Genomic DNA, 25352 nt, shown 5'->3' on the forward strand with positions numbered 1-25352 from the left:
GGAGTCGGTCCGCATGTCTGCTAGATCTACTGCCTTGGCCAACTCAGCCAGGAGAGCCCTTTGGTTAAAGACCTGGCAGGGGGACAATGCTTCAAAAATAAAACTTTGCGGGGTCCCTTTCACTGGGGACTTGCTGTTCGGTCCGGATCTGGAGGCGGTTATTGATCGAACGGCCGATAAAAAGAAGGCCTTCCCCTTTAAGAAAAAGTTGGGAGAACAGCCTAAAAAGAAGACTCGTTCGCAAAGGAAGTTTAATTTTCCTAGGGCAGAGTCTAAGAAAAAAAGTCTGGACCAACAAGGGCAGAGGGCGCGGGGGAGCGATTTTTCGCCCTCCTGAACAGCCCCGAAAGCCCCAATGACGGGTTAACCCCAGTGGGAGGAAGACTGGGGGCCTTCCTCCCACAGTGGGAGTCAGTTACCTCCAATCAGTTTATTCTGGGGATCGTAAGGAGGGGTTACAGATTAGAATTCTCAAGTCCCCCCCACACAGGCTGCTGGTTACGGTGTTGCCAAAGTGTGTGGAGAAGGCAGCGGCATTAATAGCCTCACTGGAGGATCTAGAGCGGCAGGATGTGATATCACGTGTCCCATCCGGAGAAATAGGCAGGGGTTGCTACTCCCGCATCTTTGTGGTTCGGAAGCCTTCAGGGAAATTCAGGCTCATCCTGAACTTAAAGCCCCTGAACCTATCAATCTCCTACAAGAAATTTCGGATGGATTCAATTTTTTCTGTAAAAACACTACTCCCTCCGAATTGCTACATGGCGTCCATAGATCTAAGGGACGCCTATCTGCACATTCCGATTGCAGAGGACAGTCAGAAGTTCCTCAGGCTGGTGGTAAGGTCTGGGGAGGAAGTAGTGCATCTTCAGTTCCAGGCCCTCCCCTTTGGGCTCTCCTCTTCACCCTGGATATTCACCAAAGTTTGGCGGAAGTTCTGGCATTTATGTGCCTTCGGGGAATTTCGGTAGTGGCATACCTGGACTACCTGCTCCTTTTTGTTCCCTCCTCAGAGCAGCTGGTCCAAGATTTGCAAGTAGCGAGAGGTATACTGGAACATCTGGGATGGCTCCTAAACTTGGAGAAGTCCAGCCTGGTTCCATCCCAGAGGATTACTTTCCTAGGTTACATCCTGGACTCAATCCAACGGAGAGTCTTTCTTCCCGAAGAAAAAATTGCCAAGATAGACAGGGCCTTGGCAGTTCTGCAGGGCAATCACCATAAGAAGGGCCATGTCAGCCTTGGGATTGCTGACAGCTGCCCTCCCAGCAGTAAGGTGGGCAGGAGTGCACTTCCGCCCTTTACAGTGGTTCATTCTGAAAGTTTGGGACAACACTCAGAAGTCCTTGGACTCGGCGGTCTTCATTCCTGTATGAGTGAGAGATCCCTGTGGTGGTGGAGAAAGGCAGCAAACCTATCGCAGGGTCTGGAGTGGGTTCTGCCTGTGTCCAAAATTGTGACAACGGATGCAAGTGGCACTGGTTGGGGCGCACACCTGGGGACGAGTCTGGCACAAGGTTCCTGGGGGGTCGAGGACGCAGTACTGAGGGCCATTTTTCTGGCTCTCAGAGCCTTCCAACAGGATCTCCGGGGACATCATGTACAGATCCGTTCAGACAATTCCTCAGCGGTTGCTTATGTAAACCGACAGGGGGGCACCAGGAGCAGATCCCTTTGGGGTCTGACAGAGATAATTTTCAGTTGGGCCGAGGTCACGGTACTCTCTCTATCGGCAGTTCACCTGAAAGGGGAGTTAAACCAGAGAGCAGACTTCTTTAGCCGGAGGAAGTTGAAGGAAGGCGATTGGGTCCTCAATCAAGTCATCTACAAGATGATTATCGAAAAATGGGGGATCCCATGTGTGGACCTTTTCGCTTCAGGGGAAAACACGAAGGCCCCCCTCCTTTTTCTCCCTGAACCGCTGGGACGGGGCGATAGGGGTGGATGCTCTGTCTCAGAGCTGGCATTTTGCCAAATTCTATGCTTTCCCCCCTCCGGTTCTGTTGCCTGCGGTCTTGAGAAAATTCCAGTTAGAGGACACGACCCTAATCCTGATAGCTCCACACTGGCCCAGGAGGCCATGGCTCTCGGTCCTAAGGAAACTGGCGGTGGAATCACCCTGGATTCTACCGGTCCGGGAAGATCTACTCTATCAAGGCCCAGTCTGCTGCCCTCAGGTGGAGAGTTGGAATCTGGCTGCCTGGCTACTGAAGAGGACTTGCTGAGAAGTAAGGGGTTTTCCGAAGGACTGATAACAACTCTTCTGAATTTTAGAAAAAAGGAGACGTGCAGAATCTATTTGAAGGTCTGGAAGAAATTCAGTTCTTGGTGCGCAAAGAGCTCCTTTAATGTTCGCAGTCCAGAAGCAGTGCTAGAGTTCCTACAGAGTGGAGCAGATAAGGGGTTGGCACTTAGTACCCTTAAAAGTCAGGTGTCAGCTTTAAGTGTATTCCTTGAACAACAGCTAGCAGTGGATCCCTGGATATCCAGGTTTTTCAGAGCTTTAAGTAGGCAGAGACCAGTCAGCTCTCGCCCCTTTCCGGTATGGGATCTATCCTTAGTACTACAGGCCCTTACAGAGGGTCCTTTTGAACCTATTGAGTCTTGTACGGTGAAGTTTTTAACCCTCAAAACGGTTTTCTTAGTAGCCATCACTACTGCAAGGAGGATCAGTGAGCTATAATCCCTCTCTAGGAGGGCACCTTTCTTTCAAGTTTTTCCGGATAGGCTTATTTTTAAAACCGATCCGGCCTTTTTTCCAAAGGTGGTTTCGGAATTTCATAGAAGCCAGGTAATTTGTTTACCCACTTTTTGCTCAAATCCTGTGAAGGAACAGGAACAGGTCTTCCACAAGTTAGATGTCAGAAGATGTGCATTAAGGTACCTGGAGGTTACGGAGCAGTTTAAGAAATCCGACTCCTTTTTTGTTTCCTTTTCAGGGGCAAGGATGGGTTCCAAAGCCTCTAGACACACTATAGCCAGATGGCTAAGATTGGCTATCAGTCAAGCCTATATAGCAAAGGGGGTGGAAGTTCCGGAAGGTATTAGGGCTCATTCCACTAGGGCTATGGCAACATCACAAGCAGAGTGGGCTGGTGCTACACCCGATCAGATCTGCAGAGCAGCAGTGTGGTCAAGTTTTAAGACTTTCGTTAAGCACTACAGACTGGACTTATTGTCTGCCCAGGACCAGGCTTTTGGGCAAAAAGTTCTGCAGGCAGTAGTCCCACCCTAGGGTAAGTGCTCGCTTATCCTCTCAAGTGTGCTGTCCTGAAAGACGAAAGAGGGAAAATCGAAGTTACTTACCGGTAACGTTTTTTCCAGGAGTCTTTCAGGACAGCACCGGTACCCACCCAGATATTGTCTTGCCACTAGGACGTGAGAGCATCAGGAATATAAATGTTGTTATGATGTGTTCTTATGTCTCCCTAGACTGGCCGGAGGTTCTCGCGCAAAAACTGATGGGCTAAAGGGAAGGGGCGACTTAAAAGTCTGGTGGAGGCGGTGTTTCCTAAGAGGGGAGGAGCCGAGGTCTCTCAAGTCGCTGTCCTGAGACTCCTGGAAAAAACGTTACCGGTAAGTAACTTCAATTTTCCTTTGCATCAAACAAGTGGAGATCCAGGTAAAGACAAACAGGTATACCACATTGTGCATTGTGAATTTATCTCAAGGTCTTGTTTTGACCGCATACTACTGCATCACAGCTGGGTTAAAGGGAAATTGAGTCTGTGCTATTACACATGATGGAACCCGAAGTGTCAGAGGTAAGGGTAGCTCCGAGGGTCTGGGATGGCCAGTGGGAAAATGAACAAATTAGCAGCTCCTATGGGGGTAGTGCGCTACAATATCATACATCCCAGGATTCTTCTTAAGCATTTTATTTCTTTCATCTGATGGAGGGGCTTTCTCAGCTAAGCACACCATCCTGCCTACATGCCTGAGCTAAGGGCAGATGGATTACAGGAAGTAAATGCTAAATTAATCATTTATCCTTATTCAAAATAGCTAAAAATGCCAGGGGAGGTGTCTTTCAAAGTAATTTCCAACAAATTAAAGCATGGAGACACAAATGGATGTGTGAGTATGCTTTGCATATTAAAATAAATGAAACAGTGTTTTAAGTTTGTGTTGCTCAGATACAGTTCATTTTTACTTTAATTGTATTTTTTTGAATGCAACTAGTGTAAATACCCAGCTTTGACTTGGTATCAGCCTGTTGCAATCTTATTTAAAGCAGCACTCAGGCTGAAAGGAGGAGTAGGACTGGATGCCAGTCAGGTGTGCTGCAGGCAAATGGGTTGATAAAGAACATACTGATAGGAGAAGAGAACAAAGCAAGTAGATGACCTCACCAGTCTGCACCAGTCTGCTGCTTCTCTTTCACTGTCCATTTTCTTTTTAATAACAAGCATGTCATACTTACCTGCTCTGTACAATGGTTTTGCACAGAGCAGCCCCAATCCTCCTCCCTTCTTTTCCCCATTGGCGTTTCAGGCCCCTCCCCCTGTTCTACTTGCTCGCTCCCGAACTGCCTCTGTGTGCCTATGCCTCCCCCCGCGCCCTCCTCACTGGTTGTGATTGACAGTAGCGGGAGCCAATAGCTGCTGCTGCTGTGTCCCAGCCAATTTTCATTTTTTTTTTTAAATACGGATGTATTTAAATTTCAGAATTACAATAGTACAGAATTTAAACGAATCCAAAACAACAACAAAAATTCAGATGGAATTTAAATTAGAATCGATTCGAATAGTTTTCATGTAGGTTTTTTTTAGAATTCGTAAAGTTTTCAAATTTGAATAGTTTTCCAATTTCCAAAGAGAATAAAATAGAATGGAAAATAAAGGAATATAATTGAAAAAATATAAAAATTATAAAGATAAGGAATTATAGCACTTTTATGACATTCGTTTACAGCATGGCTGTTCGGGGTCTGTTAGTGATGAGTTTGTGTTTAAAGTTCTGCTTACATTTTGTAAGATCTACAGAAAAGCAGAAGCTTATTAACCACACAATAGCTACAGAAAAGTGGAAAAACATACACATGAAAAGTGCCTTACATTGAAAGCAAACGGTTCCCTCTAGTTTGAGACTTTACCAGGATAAGTATTAAACTGAATTCTGCTTGGCAGTTTCTTTTGGTTAAAAAAAAAAAAAGAGCATTCTGCTTGGCAGGAAGCACCGCCCTAAGCATTGAGCGAACCCACAGTGTGGTCAACACATGTATGATGAAAACTGCCACAAGTGTGCTGAATTGATCAACTTTAAGATGTATTAAGATGCATTGTAGATCTAGATCTAATTATACTTCAGTCCTGTGGGAATTTGCCTGATTTACTAAAAGAGTAGAGCATGTTCCCTTTGCAAGGAAGTTTTCACTTAGTTTAGTGAAAGTGGGAAAGCTGTGCTGATTTTGATTATCCAGTCACTTAATGCAAGCATTTTTTTTTTTTTTTTTCTGTGCGTGTAAAGTTTCCATGCATGTAATCAGGTATTTTATACTACATTCATTTAGCTAAATGAAAATTTCCTTGTAAAGTGAGCATGCGCGATTTCTTTTGTAAATCAGGGTAATTGTTTACACTCCAGTCCCCTTCTCTACAGCACCCCAACCTTCAATATAAATACAGTCATATTCTTATTCATGAGTTAAAACATTTTTATTTATGCCTTATCATAACTTTAAATGTTCCTATTAGGCCGAATTGGTTTCCTTTTCATTCTGAAATAAATTTGTTATCATAGGGTGTTGTACATGTTATAATATTTAAAATCTTTTTTGCAAGTTAGATTTTAGGTTATACAAACCTAATTAATAATATGTGTTCTTAATCTACAGTGAATGCATCTGATTTTTGGGATCCTAAAACTCATAGTTTTTTGTCGCCCCATTTTTTACCTATTATACAGAATACAGATGTATAGAGTCCAGTCTGTTACAAAAATCAGTTTCTTGAACACATCTAAGCGTGCAGTAACTTGTAACTCAGCATTCTTTTCATTATCAGATGACTTACCGTTGATCAGTAATTTGGTGCTAATTAAATACCTCTTTTCTTGCATAGAAAATAACCGAATGCGCTGCACTCCTCTGCCAAATATAACCAAAAGATGAAAAAGAAAAAATGTGCTGAGTGTACAGGATGTACTTACGTTACATGGTTCTTCTTTTACTATTTATATATGACAAGACATGATTTCTTCACTGCCTTATTGTATTTTGTCACAGCAGGCTATGAATAAGTATTCTTTTAACTAAATAAAACATGTATTGCTTAGACGATGAAGAACACAAATGAAGTGCATCATTAATGGTTTTAAAAGCTAAAAATGTTTGAAATAGTCTGTCATGGTGCAAATATGGTCCTATAGCAGACTTCCGTGCTCCAAGCCACTGCTTGTAACCAAAGCCGGTATGGGCCAAAGGGCCCATCACTACTCAACCCAATGTAAACTAAGGGCAGGATATTGAGGCTACACAGCAATACATTTTTGCATAAGGTATGTTTATTGTATTGGCTGGGCCACTCTGCTCAGTGCCAACGTCATAATCCCGACACTGTATGAAATGATCCTGACACTACAATAAACATACCTGGCATAAGGATTGCGCGGTCTTCATTTCATGTTCTTAAAGCTTAACTCCAGGCAGATATATAAGGCAAACATTAATGCTCTTTATTCATTAATAAATCATTAAAGCGGAACTAAAAATCTCTCAATCAGCATTGACTATTTTTAATCCTAATCCTTCATACTGCTAGCATTACTAAATAGATAGGAAGGTGTATTATATTTACTTGTTTTAAACGTTTTATTTTTTAATTCTTTTTTCAGTTGTCTCGTGGTTTCTGGCCTAGGCCAAAATGATATCATACATCCCAGGAGTCTTCTTAAGAATTGTATTTCTTTTATCTGAAGGAGGGGCTTTCTCAGCTAAGCAAACCATCCTGCCTACATGCCTGCGCTAAGGGCAGATGGATTACAGGAAGTAAATGCTTAATGAATCATTTATCCTTATTCAAAATAGCTAAAAATGCCAGGGGAGGTGTCTTTCAAAGTAATTTCCAACAAATTAAAGCATGTTGACACAAATGGATGGGTGAGTATGCTTTGCATATTAAAATAAATGAAACAGTGTTTTCAGTTTGTGTTGCTCAGATACAGTTCATTTATGCTTTAATTGTATTTTTTTTAATGCAACTAGTGTAAATACCCAGCTTTGACTTGGTATCAGCCTGTTGCAATCTTATTTAAAGCAGCACTCAGGCTGAAAGGAGGAGAAGTAGGACTGGATGCCAGTCAGGTGTGCTGCAGGCAAATGGGTTGATAAAGAACATACTGATAGGAGAAGAGAGCAAAGCGAGTAGATGACCTCACCTGTCTGCACTAGTCTGCTGCTTCTCTTTCACTGTCCATTTTCTTTTTAATAACAAGCATGTCATACTTACCTGCTCTGTACAATGGTTTTGCACAGAGCAGCCCCGATCCTCCTCCATTCCTTTACCCGTTGGAGTCTCAGGCCCCTCCCCCTGCTCTACTTGCTCGCTCCCAAGCCGCCTCTGTGTGTCTATGCCTCCCCCCGCGCCCTCCTCACTGGCTGTAATTGACAGTAGCGGGAGCCAATTGCTGCCGCTGCTGTGTCTCAGCCAATGAGGAGGCAGAACCCATAGACCTTCTTCACTTATGCACATCTGTAGATCGGGGTGGGCCTCAGGTGAGTATGGGGGGGGGGTGAGGGGGGAGATGCACACAGAAGATTTTTTTTAGACATGTGCAGTTTGTTTCGTACCATATCTAAATTCGGACGAATTTTCATTTTTTGGAAATTTGGATGTATTCGAATTTCCGCATTACAATAGTACAGAATTTAAATTTGAATCGATTGGAATAGTTATTGAATAGTTTTTTTTTAGAATTCGCAAAGGTGCACAATGCGGCACATCTACGTGGGCACGTGCGCGCCACAGCGCGAGATCCCCCTGGCGGGCCTATAAAAGGCAGCTCTGCCCCTTGCTTATTGCTGGTTTGTCTCTTCAGCTCCCAGTGTTCCTGTTCCTAAGTTCTGTATAACTGTGCCTGCCTGCTGTGACCTGGATCGTCTTGACCACCTCTGAATCTCTCCTGCACTTGACCTTCGGCTTGCCTAAGGACTTCTCTACTTGCCTGATCTCTGTGTTTGACCCTCGGCTACTCTAGGACTTTGCTATTGCCTGATCCCTGTTCTTGACCCTCGGCCTGCTCTAAGGACTTCTCTGTTGCTTGACCATTGTGTATGACCCCGGCTTGCCTTAAGGACTTTCCTTCTGCCCGGGCCACTGTGTTTGACCCTCGGCCTCCTCACCAGACCCTGCTCCAGTCACCTTCTTCGGATCAAGGTGCTTGAGTCTTGGCCAGGCTTCTCATCCTTCCAGTGTCAAGTCCGCTCTGCACTGTTCTTCTCTCTGCCAGAAGATCTCCACGCAAGTCGCTCCTACCTGCTGGCGACCTGTGCCTCTCCGTGACCGATACCTTCTGTGCCACCTTCGGGGTATAGCGCACTCAGCTGCAAGGGGAGCCGCTCTCAGCATTTCGGCCCTGGTGAGTACCTGACAACCACCTTCCGAAATTCGAATTTCGATTAGAATAATTTTGAATAGAAAAGAATATAATAGATTAAATAAATAGAAAAAGAATAGAATTGAAAAAAAAAAACAATAGAATAGAAAGAATATAACCATTTCTCAAAATTCAAAGAGAATCAATTTGAATAGAGTAGAAAAGAATTGATTAGAATAGGAAGATAATTGTATTATTTCTATTCTATTCTGTTGTTTTTTTCCATACTATTCTGTTATTTTCTATTCTGTTTTAATCTATTCTTTTCTATTCTATTCAAATTCGAATTTCTATTCTATTGTTTTTTTTAATTATATTTTCTATTCTATTCTTTTCTATTTGAATTTCATAAGATGGTTATATTCTTTCTATTTTATTCTATTCTTTTTTTTTCTATTCTGTTGATTTGTATTCTATTCTATTCCATTATATTCTGTTATTTTATTTTCTATTCTATTTTGTTCTGTTTTACTCTATTATATTCTATTATTTTATTTTCTGTTATATTTTTTTTCTCTATTATATATGTTTGCTATTCTATTCCATTATTTTTTTATTCTATTTTATTCTCTTTGGAAATTGGAAAACTATTCAAATTCGAAAACTTTTCGAATTCCGAAAATGTGAATCAATTTGAATACGAATAAACAAAACAAATTCCAAAAACAAATTAAACGGGTTTATGTAAATAACTTAACAAGACCAAACAATTTTTTTTTTCGTTCTGCACATGTCTAGATTTTTTACCTTTATGCATAAAATGCATTGCATAAAAGTAAAAAAAAACTTCAGCCTTTAGAACTACTTTAACTATAATGTCATCAACCTGGCTGTGTTGCATAGTAGGGCTTAGACATGTGCATTTGTTTTAGTCCGAATGCATTTTCGCCTGAATTTCAGGTATTTTCGTTATCGTTTTAACAAACGATAACGAAAGGGCAGAATACGAAAACCGAAAGATCCGACATAAACAAATGCTTTATTTTCGTTTTCGTTGTGACAACGGTGCGATATAGATAGGAGATTCGACATGACGCTGACAATAACAATCTGTGTCTATCGAACCTGTGGTCGAATGTGCCTAACCTTAAGTCTATTAGTCCAAGATTATTCTAAATAGAGAGAAAAGATTCGACATAGAGAGAAAAGATCGCTGTTATAATTGGGTGGGGGAAGTAAGATAAAAATAATGATGATGATGATGAATGTTATTGGCTGATTGTAACCAAAGAGGAGGGGCAGTAAAATAGCTAGAACTAAGTACACAAGTACAGCCAACTTACTTTCACTTACGATTTGCTAGCAGAGAGAGACACACACACACTGAATCATTTCAGAAGACAGTCAATCTTAGCTGGTCCGTTTGTCAGAGAACCTGAATTATTTAGCAATAAAGCATAAGCACAGCAGCAGAACAATAGTGAAGTAAGCTACAGTTAAACTTAACGTTTTCATAATAATTTGCTGCTATTGTGTTAGTGTTGTGAACTTGATAGTGATACTAGTGTTGCTAGTGTTGTGATAGCCTCAGAGGCTGCCCGTGTTTTGGGGGGGAATTTATTATTATAGATTCTATATTATAATGCCATATCAATATCTGACACAACGTCGGATGCCGCGCCCGCCATTGCACTTGGAGTTTGAGAAATGAATGTGAAAGTTGGCTGACTGTTGGGGTAGAGTAGACCATTCAACATCAACGACGAAGATTTGACAAAGCAACGAAAAACATACAAACATCAAATCTTTGGCTTATGGTGTCTGTCGAAAGTTCTAAGAAGATTTGACGGAGCAGCTAAACTGTACGACGCTGCAATCGTACATTTCCGGTCAAATGCATCCGCCCAAAGAAAAATTCTAATTTTGGTTGACTAGTAAAATAATTATTAAATATAATTATTACTAGTCATACAACATTTAGAATTCTACTACAGCTAGCTTGTAGGTGGAAAATTCGACCGGAAATGTACACGTACAATTTTAGCTGCTCCGTCGAATCTTCTTTGAACATTCGACAGAAACCATAAGCCTTCAATGACAGATTCGACCTTAATTAATTTGGATTTTCGGACGAATGCAATTTTTAACGAAAAACAAAATAAATAAAAACGAATGCATCAGAGTCTCCCTAGTATGTTGTGTCCCACAGGCTCTCTCTAGTGGATGGAAGTGAAACAGCATTTGCTTGATCAACATAGAAGTCCTGTGTGAGCATATAGAGCAGCTGCCGCATGGTGTCTCTGTAGTTTCTTCTTCTCTGCCAGCTGTGTGCCGGTTACATCCCCTTCTTCCCTTTTCTTTATCTTACATCTCTCCCTTCTTCTTTTTTCCTTTTATCCATTTCTCCTTGGACTGCAGGGAGAACATTGCGGACTGCATATTCTTTTTAAAACAGCCATCATTTATGTAGCAATGGTATAATTAAAAGGTGAATGTGAAGTACTTTACAAACATTCTACTGTAGGCAAATTTATTAATGGTAAATTTATCCAATACATTAACCCCTTCCCGCCCACGTTATAGCCGAAAGATGGCTACAACTCGGGCTTACCTTGCCTGGGAGGGCGTACATGGATGTAAATCAACCCCATTCATTTAGTAAATCCACCCCATTACATGTAGTAAAACTTATTTTCTCCGGTCATTACACCAGATTTTTAGAGACTTTATTTGTGAATGTACAAGCATATACATCATTTGCTGCAAAAATTGTGCACAACTTTTCATGCAGTATTTTTTCTTTCAATAAGTTTTTATTGAAAATATGATTAAACATAACAGTCAGTTTTTTCCGCATAGAAGTATTTGAACATACAGTACATGACAAGGAAGATATATGTAGCAGGATAAATGCAGAGTCTTTGGGCTCTTTCACACGGGGCGGATCAGTGATGATCCGCCCCGTGAACATCCGCTGGCTCAGCGGGGATCGCTCCGCCGATCCCCGCTGAGCAGGAAGATGACAGGTGCATCGCTGCACGCTGTGCAGCGACGGACCTGTCAGAGCGCCGCTCTCCCCTATGGGGGATCGGGTGATGACGGACCGTAGTGTCCATCCTCACCCGATCCGATCCGAAAACGGATGGAAAAGTAGGTTTTTCCTCCGTTACACTTTTCGGATCGGAGCGGGGTCGGATGTCAGCGGACATGTCACCGCTGACATCCGACGCTCCATAGGGATGAATGTATGTCCGTTTTTCATCCGAAAACGGAAGGATGAAAAACGGACATACGGATCGTCCGTGTGAAAGAGGCCTTAGTGTTTTGCCTTGAGGCCATCAAGGAAAAAAGAAAAAAGTAAAGTAAAAATACATACAAAAATAGAAAGATAGGTTTTAAGGCACTATTGCTACATCAACTCTCAATCGCTTGTAAATAGTGAGAACTGTAATCTAGGTTAAATGTAACAGTAAACTTGGTCAACTGGTTTGAGATTAAAGCATCATTGAGCCTTGCTTATGTGTAATGTGTTCCATATAGGAGAGAGCTCTGTAAGATTGGTCCTTGCTCTTATGGTCAAAAGCGGAGTCTAAACTGCACTACTAGGGAGTGCGTCAGAGAATTTTATACGGAAAGAAAGGACAGAAAGGAGTAAGAAAAGAAGAAAGTATTCAGGAGAGCCAGCCTTTCGGGAGCCCTCTCCATTTTTACGTGATGCAGATTTTTATTCGGGAATTCCTATATATGTTGTCCAGGGTTTCCAGGTCAGCTCGAACCTAGCTACGGTATCTTTCAGGGAACTAACCATTTTCTCTTGGGCCATTATCCAGGAAATTTTCCTTTTAGCTGCCAAAAAGAAAACCTTTGATTGTTTCCATGCTTTTGCTATGGATAATTTTGCCCCCAAAAATATGAAAAACATTAAATCCCAGGTAGCTCTATTGATGTAGGGTACATGAGCATTGAGCAATGCCATTGCGGGGTCTTTAGGGATATGGCAGCTTGTTACATTGCGGATCATGTGAAAATTTCTATTCCAGAACCCTCTGATTTTCAGGCATTCCCACCAGATGTGGAGCATGGACCCTGGAGAATCACATCCTCTAAAGCAAAGGGGGGAGGAAGAAGGGAACATTTTTGCCAGCCTCGTCGGGACTAGATACCACCTCTTGACTACCTTCAGATTAGCTTCAATTAGTGCTGTATTGTGTATGCCTTTGTAGGCCCGTTTCTGGCATTTGCAATTTATTTTTACAGTAGCTGAGTGAAATTGGGCCCATGGGAGTTAGGTAGTGTCCAATGCGGTATAACCCTTTATCTAACCACCATTTGAAGGCTTTAATGTTAATTCCCGGTGTGAATTTTGGGTTATGAAAAATATGTGCAAATGGTTGCATACCCGAAGTCAGTGAGGAGCAGCATTTCAGGCCATCCCAAAGGGATAAAGAGTGTGAGAGCACTGGTGACATAATGGGTGGGCAATCTCTTGGAGGGCACCATAGAAGGAAGTCCAATGTGTGTGTTGGGACCGCTTGCCGCTCTATATGCACCCAATTGGTTTTCTCCAGGTTTGAGTAGATGACCAACAATTGTCCCAAGCGTGCCGCTTGGTAATACCACATTAAGTTAGGGACCCCTAGTCCTCCTTGTGTTCTAGGTCTAAGTTTGTTGCAAGAGGCAATATCCTGAGGTTCCCCAGATAAATTTAGAAATTTTGCTTTGAAATGTCCTTAGGCTCTAAAAGGGCTTCAAAAAAGGGTGTGCTCTGAGCGCAGAGCATTGCGCTCCGAGGTCACCCAGTTGTATGCCCATAGCGAATTAATTTTTGCTGTTTTCCCACTAAAGTCCCTCCCCGCAAATCAGGAGGCAGGTCTGTGAGATCTGTTTCCTGATTGGCCAAAGCGTCAGACAATCCTATTGGATGCCCAGTGCTTTGGCGGAAGAAGAGACACATGGCGGAGGAAGCTGGAGGAGCGGACACTGGAGCCGCTGCCCGCACTCCAGGAGAGGAGGATAGGACACCACACCAGATTCTACAGCAGGCTCATGTCAGGTGGTCTGAATCCTTGAATGACATGTTTAATACATACATCCGAGCGGTCTGTTCTACTGCTACCAGTGGTAATTATTTACTCTACAATTAAATAATTTTTTAAACAATGTTGTACTATTGTATACATATTGCTAAATTACCTATTCATTCATACAGTGGGGGTCATTTACTATAACTCCAGGAAGTACTGGGCACTATGGCAAATAATAGAGCCCATTTTAGCCAAATGGAAACAAAATGGCGAATTTGCGCATGAAAAATTAGCGATATAAGCGGGGAACAAACGTTTGTAAATTCTAAATTGCCGCTAATTAGCGCTTCCGCGTATATACAAATGCCAATTCTTATCAAGTTGTTATATAGCACTGTACTGTAGCCATGATCCATCTATGTGAAAGAAACATTTTTATCAGAGATGTGCTCTAGTTCCCGTGCATCTATTGATTTATATTGCAATTAGTATTCCTAGTTTTTTTTTCCTTCGTTTGCTAAGAAATGCAGTTCTGAATGATTATTACATAGTAATGTCTGCTATTCTGTAAAGTTACATGTATTAATCATTTAGGTTACCTATTTGTTGTATGTTTTTTTCATGTTTTTGATTTATTATTTATTAATTTAGTTGACTATAAAGCAGTAATTATTTATGTTCATTCTTTAATAATACTACACTATTATGCAGGTCTTGTACTTAGCACAATGGCTTAGTGGTCTGCTTGGATATCTTCACACCACTCATGATATGAGTTCAAACAACAGCCAACCTACCATCCACCAGCTGTGTTTATTTTTTCAGTGCACAAGTGAATTAAAATAAACAAACAAATAAATGTAAACTGCCCTTTAGCTAGTGTGTGGTGTTTGGAATGTCACATCATATTATATTTGAATACTTACATACCATTGCATGCATTTAAAGGGTTAATACAATAAAAATGTTCACATTAAAGTGCATTGGCTACTTGGCAACCACCTATTTTCAGTGTGTGTGTATGTGTATATATATATATATATATATGTGTTGCTTTGGCTAATTGGCATTCTCCTTTTCCCACCAATGCAATCTTTTAGGATTTTTCTGTGGGATTTGAACCCATGAGTCTTTCAATACCTGAATGTTTGAAGGTAGAGGTGCTAACTGCTAGCCTATTGGGCTGAGCACAATTATACATACAAAATACTTTTACTAGTGTTTGATGTGTTATATACTATACAATAAAGTTTATCAAATGTAAACTGCTTGTTAGCTAGTGTGTGGTGTTTGGAGATTCACACCATAATATTAGTGAATACTTACATACCATTGCAAGCATTTGAAGAGTTAATACAATAATATCAACCACATTAAAGTGTATTGGTTACTTGGCATTCACTGTATGCTGCTTTGGCTAATTGGCTAACAGTAATTCTCCTTTTCTCCACCAATAGTAAACTTTTAGGATTCTTCTGTGGGATTTGAACCCATGAGTCTTTCAATACCTGACTTTTTGAAGGTAGAGGCGCTAACTGCTAGCCTATTGGGCTGAGCACAATTATATATACAAAATACTTTTACTAGTGTTTGATGGTTTATATACCATACAATAAAGTTTATCAAATGTAAACTGCTTGTTAACTAGTGTATGGTGTTTTGGAGATTCACACCATAATATTAGTGAAGACTTATTTATTTTTATTTAAGGTACTTCTATAGTGCCGTCAATTTACGCAGTGCTTTACATATACATTATACACTCACATGGGCCCCTACCCTCAAGGAGCTTACAATCTAAGGTCCCTAACTCACATTCATATACTAGGGCCAATTTAGACAGAAGCCAATTAACCTACAAGCATGTCTTTGGAGTGTGGGAGGAAACCCACGCAGGCACAGGGAGAACATGCAATCTCCAGGCAGGTAGTCTTGTGGTGTGGTTGGGAATACGAACCAGGGACCCTTTTTACTGCTAGGTAGGGATGAGCCGACCCCCTCCCCCCCCCCCCCCCGTTCGATTCGCACCAGAACATGTGAACAGGAAAAAAGTTTGTTCGAGCACGCGAACACTGTTAAAGTCCATGGGGGTCATTTACTATAGCGCCAGGAAGTACTGGGCACTATGGCAAATAATAGCTCCCATTTTAGTCAAATAAAATTTCAACAGGCGAATGTGCGAATGAAAAATTAGCGCTATTAGTGAGAAACACATGTTAGTAAATTCTAAGCTGGCGCTAATTAGCGCTTCCGTGTATATGCAAATGCCAATTCCTACCAAGCTGGAAGCTGCAAGTTGTTATATAGTACTGCACTGTAACCATGATCCATGTATGTGAAAGAAACATTTTTATGTGAGATGTGCTCTACCTCGTGTGCATCTATTGATGTATGTTGCAATTAGTATTCCTAGTTTTTTCCTTCTTTTGCTAACTAATGCAGTTATGAATGATTATTACATAGTAATGTCTGCTATTCTGTAAAGTTACATGTATTAAACATTTAGGTTACCTATTTGTTGTATGTTGTTTTTTATTTTTTAATTTAGGTGACTATAAAGCGGTAATTATTTATATTCATTCTTTAATCATACTACACTTTTATGCAGGTCTCATACTTAGCACAATGGCTTAGTAGTCTGCTCAGATGTCTCCACAGCACTCACGGTACAAGTTCAAATGCCAGCCAACCTACCATCCCCCAGCTGTGTTTATTTTTTCAGTGCACAAGCGAATTAAAATGAACAAACAAAAAATGTAATCTGCCCATTAGTTAGTGTGCGGTGTTTGGAATGTCACACCATAATAGTATTGAATACTTACATATCATTGCATGCATTTGAAGAGTTAATATAATAGAATCAGCCAAATTTAAAGTGCATTGGCTAATTGGCATTCACCTATTTTCAGCATATGCTGCTTTGGCTAATTGTCATTTGCTTTTTTTTCACCAATTCAATCTTTTAGTATTTCTCTGTGGGATTTGAACCCATGAGTTCTTCAAGGTAGAAGTGCTGACCGCTAGCCTATTGGGTGTAGCACAGTCATACATAGAAAATACATTCACTAGTGTTTGATGTTTCTTCTCCCCGAGCTGTCTCTCCTGCTGCCACCATCTTCTCCCGCTGATGTGTTCTTCAGCGCAGCCGGTTACCCACTAATAAAAAAAGCCGCTCTTCTTGTGGCGGTCTTCTGTGGCCATCCGATAATGTCACCCGGAGAGTCCGCTCCATGGCTATGTAAGAGACGCCACACAGCGGGTGGCAACACAGCGGAGGAAGACCACCATGGAAGAAGAGCAGCTTTTTTTTATTAGCGGGTAACCAGCGGTGCGGAAGAACACAGCAGATGGAGAAGATGGCGGCGGCAGGAGAGACGGCTCTGAGAGAATACAGCTCGGGGAGAAGATGGAGGAGGGAGAGACAGCGTCTGGAGAAGATGGCTCAGGGAAGAAGACAGCTCGGAGCTATTTTACAATAAAGGACTTGTCAAAAACCGGCTATTGATTTTTTTACATTTCACTGCTTTTTTTGGTGAATGGGTAGGGGTAAAATGTACCCCATACCTATTCACATAGGGGGCAGGATCTGGGAGCCCCCTTTTTAAAGGGGGCTTCCAGATTTTGATAAACCCCCTGCCTGCAGACCAACAACCACCGACCAGGGTTGTCAGGAAGAGGCCCTTGTCCCCATCAACATGGGGGAAAAGGTGCTTTGGGGCATGTGGCCTGGTAAGGTTCAGAAGGGGAGGGTGCTCACTCGTCCCCCCCTATCCTGACCTCCAGGCTGCATGCTCGGATAAGGGTCTGGTATGGATTTTTGGGGGGCCCCACATCAAATGTATTTTACATTTTGGTGTGGGGTTCCCCTTAAAGTCCATACTGAAGGGCCTGGTATGTACTGGGGGACCCTACAACATTTTTTTCCTTGAATTTTGGAATTCCATACCATAATATTATTGAATAAGTACATACCATTGCATGCATTTGAAGAGTTAAAATATGGAATAAAGCAAGCTGATGTGCTTTGGCTAATTATGCTTCCGAGTACAATGCACACTTCCAGGAGGTGATGCTGTGGGATTTGAATTCATGGCTTGAACTTTTGGGGGCAGCAGGGTATACCGCTATGCTACAGAGCTGAGCACTTACCTACAGAGAAAATACATTTACTAATGTTTGATTCAATACAATAATGTTTTGCATTTCAGGCATTAATATTATATTAACAACCATGCTCATGCCGATGTGGTATTGGCTAATAGGCATTTGCCTCTTTTCAGCATATGCTGCTGAGTACAATGCAAGCTTTCAGTAGGTGATACCATCTGTGTGATTTTCAGCCATTTGAGCACAATTATATTGAGAACATATGTTTACTAGTGTTTGATGGTGGGACTACTTTATATTCTAGGTATAAAATAATACGCAGCACAGTGACTTAGGCACCTTTCACACTTGTGTGACCTGAAAGTTGTGAGATTTTAATGCAACTTTAAGCAATGCCTGTGTGATCTTGAGGTCTATGGACGCAGGAGTCGCAGGGAAAGACACGCAACTTTCCCACGATTTTGCATCAGCAATTTTGCCGCAATTCCAGGGAATGCCTGTGTAAACTTGAGGTCTATGGACCTCAACTCGCATCAAAGTCAGACCAAAGTAGTACAGGGACTACGTTGAAGTCAGTGTTACTTGAAGTCGCACAGATATGAATGGTACACATTGAAAATCATGGGGTATGACTTGTCATACGACTCTGATGTCCAAAGTTGCACAAGTGTGACTCAGCCCAACTTTGTCAGCGATTTCAGAGACATCAGTGCACTTTCCTGCACAGATGTCTAGTGAAATCACATAGGTCCCAACTGTTCTCCTTTAAGAAGGTGTCCTATGCCTACCTACTTTTGCTAATAGGTGTCCCTTATACCCATCTCAAAAAGTTGGGAGGTAAGAAATCGCCCCCTGAAGTCGCCCAAAGTAGTGCAGGAACTACTTTTGGGAATCGTTGTGGCGTCGCACCAATTCGGACAGTTCCATTGCCATCAATAGGCGCCGATTTGGCCTACAATTTGACATGTCAATTCAGACCTATGTGAACATGGGTGAAGTTGCATAGATATTAGAGCTGCACGGTTTTGGCCAAAATGAGAATCACAATTTTTTTGCTTAGAATAAAAAGATCACGATTCTCGCGACGTAAAATCTTTCACATTATCCCACAAGAAATTGGGCTAACTTTTCTTTTTTTTTTTTTTAATTCATTAAAGTAATTTTTTCCAAAAAAAAATGCATTTGAAAGGCGCAAATACAGTGTGACATAAAATATTGTAACAACCACCATTTTATTCTCTAGGGTCTCTACTAAAAAATATATATATAATGTTGGGGGGTTTTAAGTAATTTTCTAGCAAAAAAAAAAAAAATTATTTTAACCTGAAACCAACAAATGTCAGAAAAATGTTTAGTGTTTAAGTGGTTAAACTTTCCTCACTTACACAGAATTCTATTTAATTGACAAATTGTTACAAGGTTTCTAGTTAAGTTCACTGATAAAGAATGTTCTAATTCTTGGCAGACTTCCTGGTTTTCGGCTGTGGCTTCAGAAGAGCAGAGAGAGTTCTTTGCATAGCAAGAATCGTGAAACGCTTTTTTCAAGATCGTAAAGGGGAAAAAAATCACGATGGCGATTAATCGTGCAGCTCTAATAAATATGCATGGAAATCAAGGGGGACAACTTTTCATGTGACTCTGAGCTCCAAAGCTCCATGAAAAGTCACCCAAGTGTAAAAGTAACCTAATGCGATTAATTGATAACACCTTTGAATAAGGCCCCATTTACACTTGTGCGACCTTAAAATTGCACAGCTTTGTCATGACTTGAAGCAATGTTTGTGTAATCTTGTGGTTTATGGACCTCAAATTGCATCGAAGTCAAACCAAGGTAGTGCAGGGACAAATTTGCTACACCTTCAGGATGCACAAGTGACAATAGGGCCAAATTCAAAGGTGTTATCCTTGAATCTCATTCACACTGCTGCAACCTGAAAGTCACACTATTTTGCTGCCACTTTGCCGCTGCAACTTGGCCCCAACTTCTGGGAATGCCTGTGTAATATTGTACCCGATATACCTCAAGTCACACCAAAGTAGTACAGGGACTACTTTGAAGTTGGTACGGCTTAAAGTAGCACAGATATGAATGGTTATCATTGAGAATCGTGGGGTACAACTTGTCATGCAACTCAGAGGTCCAAATTTGCTGGAAAATTCGCCCAACTGTGAAACAAGTCATATATATATTAATAAAAGGAGCTCTCTTTTATACATGCATAGTCCTTACTGATTTACATCAGCAGAACAAATGCAGGAAGTGATGTGTGCACATGGGATGGAAGCAAATGTGTGGTGATGCCAAACAAATCAATGAACCCCACCCACACCAAATCTAACTATGACATCCACCCCCGCATTAAGTACAAGTACATATCCTACACTTACCCGGCCAATGAGCAGCACCTCTGCTAAAGAGACCTCGCCATGTCCACCTAGATGGAGATCCTGACCAGCACAGGAACTTCCGGGTGCATACAATGACTAATTTCCAGGTCAGAATGTGAAACCACCCTTTTGATTGCAGCTGCGAATATTTGATCTCAACCATGATTAGTATTTTTTATTCTTAGATATGCAAATCTGTATTTCTACATATATTTGAAGGTAAACTTAAGGGAGTTTGATAAGAAATGGTGTCCCTGGGTTAGCAGCAGGTGAATTACAAAGGCAAAAGGCCCAGTTTGAGCCCTGGTTCACTCTGACAGAGGGAGGAAAGCGTTCAGCTGAACTCCCACAATTTCATTCCTCCATGTCAGTCCCGACTGTGGGGGCAACAGCAGAGACATCAGTGCAGGTTTCTGCACCAATATCAATACAAATCGCACCAATTAGAACAGTGCAATTGCCACAGATTTGACATGTCAAATCACACCAATGTGAACCAGAGCTGACACATTCAAACACTGCCTATCCACCTGCTGAATTCATTACCTGCAATTCTCCACAGCTGTTAATGATAAAGGTTGAACCTTTATATATAATTTGCAGTTGTGCAGAAGCCTAGGTTTACATTGGAGCGATTGGACATGCGATTTGAGAGATCAAATCGCATGACTATTGGCAATGGCACTGTTCCAATCGATGCAACATTTTTTTTGTGGCACCACATCAATTTGCTTAAGTAGTTCCTGCACTACTTTTGCCGATTTCAGGTGTGACTTCAATAGACATTTGTGTATGAAGCCACCTGAAATCACGCTGACCTTGCTACTTTGAAATCGTGCTACTTCAAGTGAAGTAGCGCAATTTCAAAGTAGCATGTGAACCAGGGCAAAGAGATTAGTTTTTTGGTGCACAAATACATATTGAAATAAAATATAAAAGAGATATTGCACTTTCCCAAAACCACCACCCACAAAAACTTAGGAGAAAGAAAAGTAGAAGGGAAAAACAAAAAAAAAAAAACACCACACACCACAACAAAAGCTCAATAATGTACTTTTATTTTACCAGCAGAAAAAAAAATAAATTTACATTTACTAGCTTCAAAAAAATTGACAGGATATATGGTGCTACATTTAGCAACGGAATTTTAAGGGCCCTGCTCATAGGAGCTTACAATCTAAAATTAGACAAAACCTTAGAGTGGACACAGCTTTAATTTCAGTGTATAGCGGGCAACACATCACATTATTATCTGCAAGATTATAGAAACATACTTAACAGTCATTCTTACAAAGCATTCCAACATAATATTACAAAAGACTTATTCAAAACACCCACCACCAGCCCACAATCCACACATACATACATTGGTGACCATGTTCTGCTGGAAGCTGCATTTCGGTGTACACGATTAAACGAGATCAAAAAGTGTAGGTCAGCAGATGCTTCCAAACAATGTTGGCATAATCAGACAGGAACAATACACACACAACATTGACAGCATGGCCACATAAACCCACTTTTGATTGAAAAAATGCACAAGAATTTAATCAAATCTCCCAATATCATTCCTTCTCCCTCACAACAAAAAACCTGACCTTCTCAGGCCAAACGAACCCCCCCTACTGCAGGCCTTTATATAAGAGAGGTTGTATTGTTAGCACACTGACACACTCAATAGAAGTACACGCCCACCAGTATCTTTCAATCTGTCTCTTCATGTATGTCTGAAGCATGAGCAGGAACACAATAGTATTTGCAACTGTGTTAGCCTTGGCTATGTGCATCAAATCTCCAACTACAGGACAAAGATCAAAGTCCATTTGCATCCACATAAGCAAAGCAACAGTTTTCTAAGCATATGTACCCTTGCAGTGTAAACCCTAAAATTTGAAATGTCCAAGTCCCTGGGCATGATTAGTGCTAATAAACATTAACATCAGTCCCTGGCTGCAATGAGCTTCCAATCTAAAGTCCAAAATTAATTTTCTTACATTAGAACCTATTTCGACAGGAGACAAATAAAATGCCAGCATGTCTTTGGATTGTGGTGAGAAACCCACACAGGGAGAACATATAAACTTCAACACAAGCATTAGCATGTTGAATTGAACCAACATCCCAGGTGCTGCTAGACAGAAGTGCTACCCACTTAGCCACCAGGCAGCCTCACACATGTTCTCTGCATCTCTGTTGTGTGAACCAGCCCTAAGTCCATAGCCATACTCAGTGTCACAAGCAATATACAATATATTGGCCTAAGTATTGGGACGCCTGCCTTTAAACACACATGAACTGTAATGGCATCCCAGTATTAGTATTGGGTTTAAAACTCATTTGGCCCACCCTTTGCAGCTATTACAGCTTCAACTCTTCTTGTCCACAAGATTTAGGAGTGTGTCTATGGGAATGTTTGACCATTCTTCCAAGTGCATTTGTGAGGTCAGGCACTGATGTTGGACAAGAAGGCCTGACCTACAGTCTCCTCTCTAATTCATCCCCAAGGTGTTCTGTTGTGTTGAGGTCAGGACTCTGTGCAGGCCAGTCAAGTTCCACCACCCCAAACTCACTCATCCATGTCTTTATGGACCTTGGTTTGTGCACTGGTCCAAATGATTTGGTGGAGGGGGGGATTATGATGTGGGGTTGTTTTTCAGGGGTTGGGCTTGGCCTCTTAGTTTCAGATAAGGGAACTCTTAAGGCGTCAGCATACCAAGACATTTTGGACAATTTCATGCTCCCAACTTTGTGGGAACAGTTTGGGGAAAGCCCCTTCCTGTTCCAACATGACTGCTCACCAGTGCACAAAGCAAGGTCCATAAAGACATGGATGAGCAAGTTTGGGGTGGAGAAACTTGACTGGCCTGCACAGAGTCCTGGCCTCAACCCGATAGAACACCCTTTGGCTGAATTAGAGTAGAGACTGCGAGCCAGGCCTTCTCATCCAACATCAGTGCCTGGCCTTACAAATGCACTTCTGGAAGAATGATCAAACATTCCCATAGGCACACTAAACCTTGTGGACAGCCTTCCCAGAAGCTGTTCTAGCTTCAAAGGGTGGGCCAAATCAAATTTTAACCCTACGGACTAAGACTGGGCTGCCATTAAAGTTCATGTGTGTGTGTAAAGGCAGGCGTCCCAATACTTTTGGCTATATAGTGTATCTGGAAAAGACTTACAATGGTGGTGGAACCCTCCTACACATAACTACTACATTTAGACATAGTTATAGGACCTGGGAGATGAGACAACTTCTCTACATGAAGTAACATGGTTGGGATTTGGACCCAGACCCTCAGAGATACTAAGCAGAAGTTTTAACCTCTAAGCCACGGAGCTGCCACATGTAAGACCCTCCTACACATAACTACACATAAATACACATAAAAACACATAAATACTGCATTTCTATGGACATACAAGTGATGGAATTACATTACTCAAGAGTTATTCTTCTTGATTTATTCTGTGATATTTGGTGTTTTTTTGTGGGTGAGAGTAGAATATTACCCTCAAATTTTTGGGAATTACATTTTGATTTCTGATGTTGGTACACATATCACATTTTTTGGGCTCAAATTATGAATATTTGGAAATAATAAAAAGCACAAAAAATTGTGATTCATTTTAAATTTTCATCAGCCATGGTATTGTTTGTGGATTGTAAAGACACCTGTGTGAGTTGGGGTAAAGATTGTTGTGAGATGGAGCGTAACAAGTGAAAGTGACAGAGATAAATATATTTGACCAAAACATCAAAACATTCCACATTCTAGCATTCTTAGGCCCCTTTCACACATGCGGACCCTATGTCCGTATTTCATCCATCCGTTTTCGGATGAAATACGGACATACATGCATCCCTATGGGATAGCGGGTGTCAGCGGATGTACATCCGCTGACACCCGATGTCATCCGGCTCCGCTCTCGTCTGATTCTGCAGACGGAAGAAAATCCTATTTTTCTATCCGTCTGCAGAGCGGATCGGATGAACACGGACAGACAGTCTGTGCTCATCTGATCCCCCATAGGGGAAAGCGGAGATCTGACAGGGCGGTCCCTGCACAGTGTGCGGGTCCCGCCCTGTCATCCGCCGGCTCAGCTGGGGAAAACAGAGCGATCCCCGCTGAGCAGCGGATGTTCATGGGTCGGATCAACACGGATCTGTCCCATGTGAAAGGGGCCTTAAAAACTAAATATTTTAAGTAGAAGCAACAATGTTGCAAAGGAAAATTTATTTCACAGAAAGATACATTTCATCTCAACATTAAAAGGTTTTTTTGTGAAAGTTAGAATTGTTCCATTAGAATCAATGACTGAAACTTCATTTGGACTAAATTAGAGCAGATTTTAACTCCCAAAAAATGCTCTCTAATTAGCTCTCATTTTGGTATTAACTATAGCTCCGGGTAAAAAAGACATTTGAGTTAAAATGAGAATTATATTCAGGTCTGAGCATGCTCAGTTATGTTGGCACCTAGTTGTCCAAAACGGGGAATTTTTCACTTTTCAGACTTTTAAAGATATTTCAGTGTAGAAATCACTTTTTCACACAGTTTAAAAGCAGATAATCTTTAAATAATATACCGCATATTTCAGTACCATTTAGGCAATTATGTCATGCTCTAAACATTATTTCCATGTGCAATTCTCTAGGTTTTAGCAGAGTAAGGGTTTGGGCACTATTTAGATTCAGGGAGCTATAGTAAATTCGATTTTAGGAGTATTTTCTCACCAGCGCTATAGTGAATACCGTTTTAGCGTGAATTAGCGCTATTAGCGCTAATTCGCGCTAAATTGACGCAAATTAGCGCTAATTCGTGGCAATTTGCGCGAATTAGCGCCATAGCGCTATAGTAAATGACCCCCAATATGTCTTTTAGAAATCTATAATGCTTTCCCCTTGAGGAAGACCGACACTGCATATGGTCGAAACGCATGGGGGCTCTTTCAGCATTAATTCTGTGTATGGTCATGTAATGTTTAATGTACACTGTTCAGCAGTTTGTTTCATGTACTTTTTGAACGTATCCTGTTTTCTCACAGTGCTCATATTTTTAACAATGGTTATGTTAATGTAACCCCACTAATCATTGTAATAATAAAATATTTTTTCTAAATTAATGACTCCATTGCTGCAGTTTAAAACCCCATAGGGAAACTTCTTATATTTTTTATATATTATATATTATTTTCTGAAAGCAGAGAACCTGAAGAATAAAATGATAGTAGTTCCAATTTTTATGTTACACAATATGGTTTATGAAACACAGAATATCAGTAAAAAATACAATAAAA

At 41.2% G+C, this 25352-nt stretch overlaps 1 protein-coding gene and 1 pseudogene across 2 annotated transcripts in view; one reads left to right on the forward strand and one right to left on the reverse strand.

Moving 5' to 3' along the window:
- Window positions 1-6373, reverse strand: part of LOC141139578 (G-protein coupled receptor 35-like) — an 82339-nt gene extending 75966 nt beyond the window's left edge. For both annotated transcript variants that reach the window (XM_073625849.1, XM_073625851.1), the window contains exon 1: window positions 6015-6373. The gene's annotated coding sequence lies outside the window, so the exon portion shown is untranslated. The remainder of the gene's footprint in view (window positions 1-6014) is intronic.
- The window catches only part of LOC141141207 (uncharacterized), a 36178-nt pseudogene that overhangs the window by 1725 nt on the left and 9101 nt on the right, over window positions 1-25352 (forward strand).

The sequence above is a fragment of the Aquarana catesbeiana genome, linkage group LG04, assembly GCF_042186555.1.
Source record: "Aquarana catesbeiana isolate 2022-GZ linkage group LG04, ASM4218655v1, whole genome shotgun sequence".
Classification (NCBI taxonomy): Eukaryota; Metazoa; Chordata; class Amphibia; order Anura; family Ranidae; genus Aquarana; species Aquarana catesbeiana.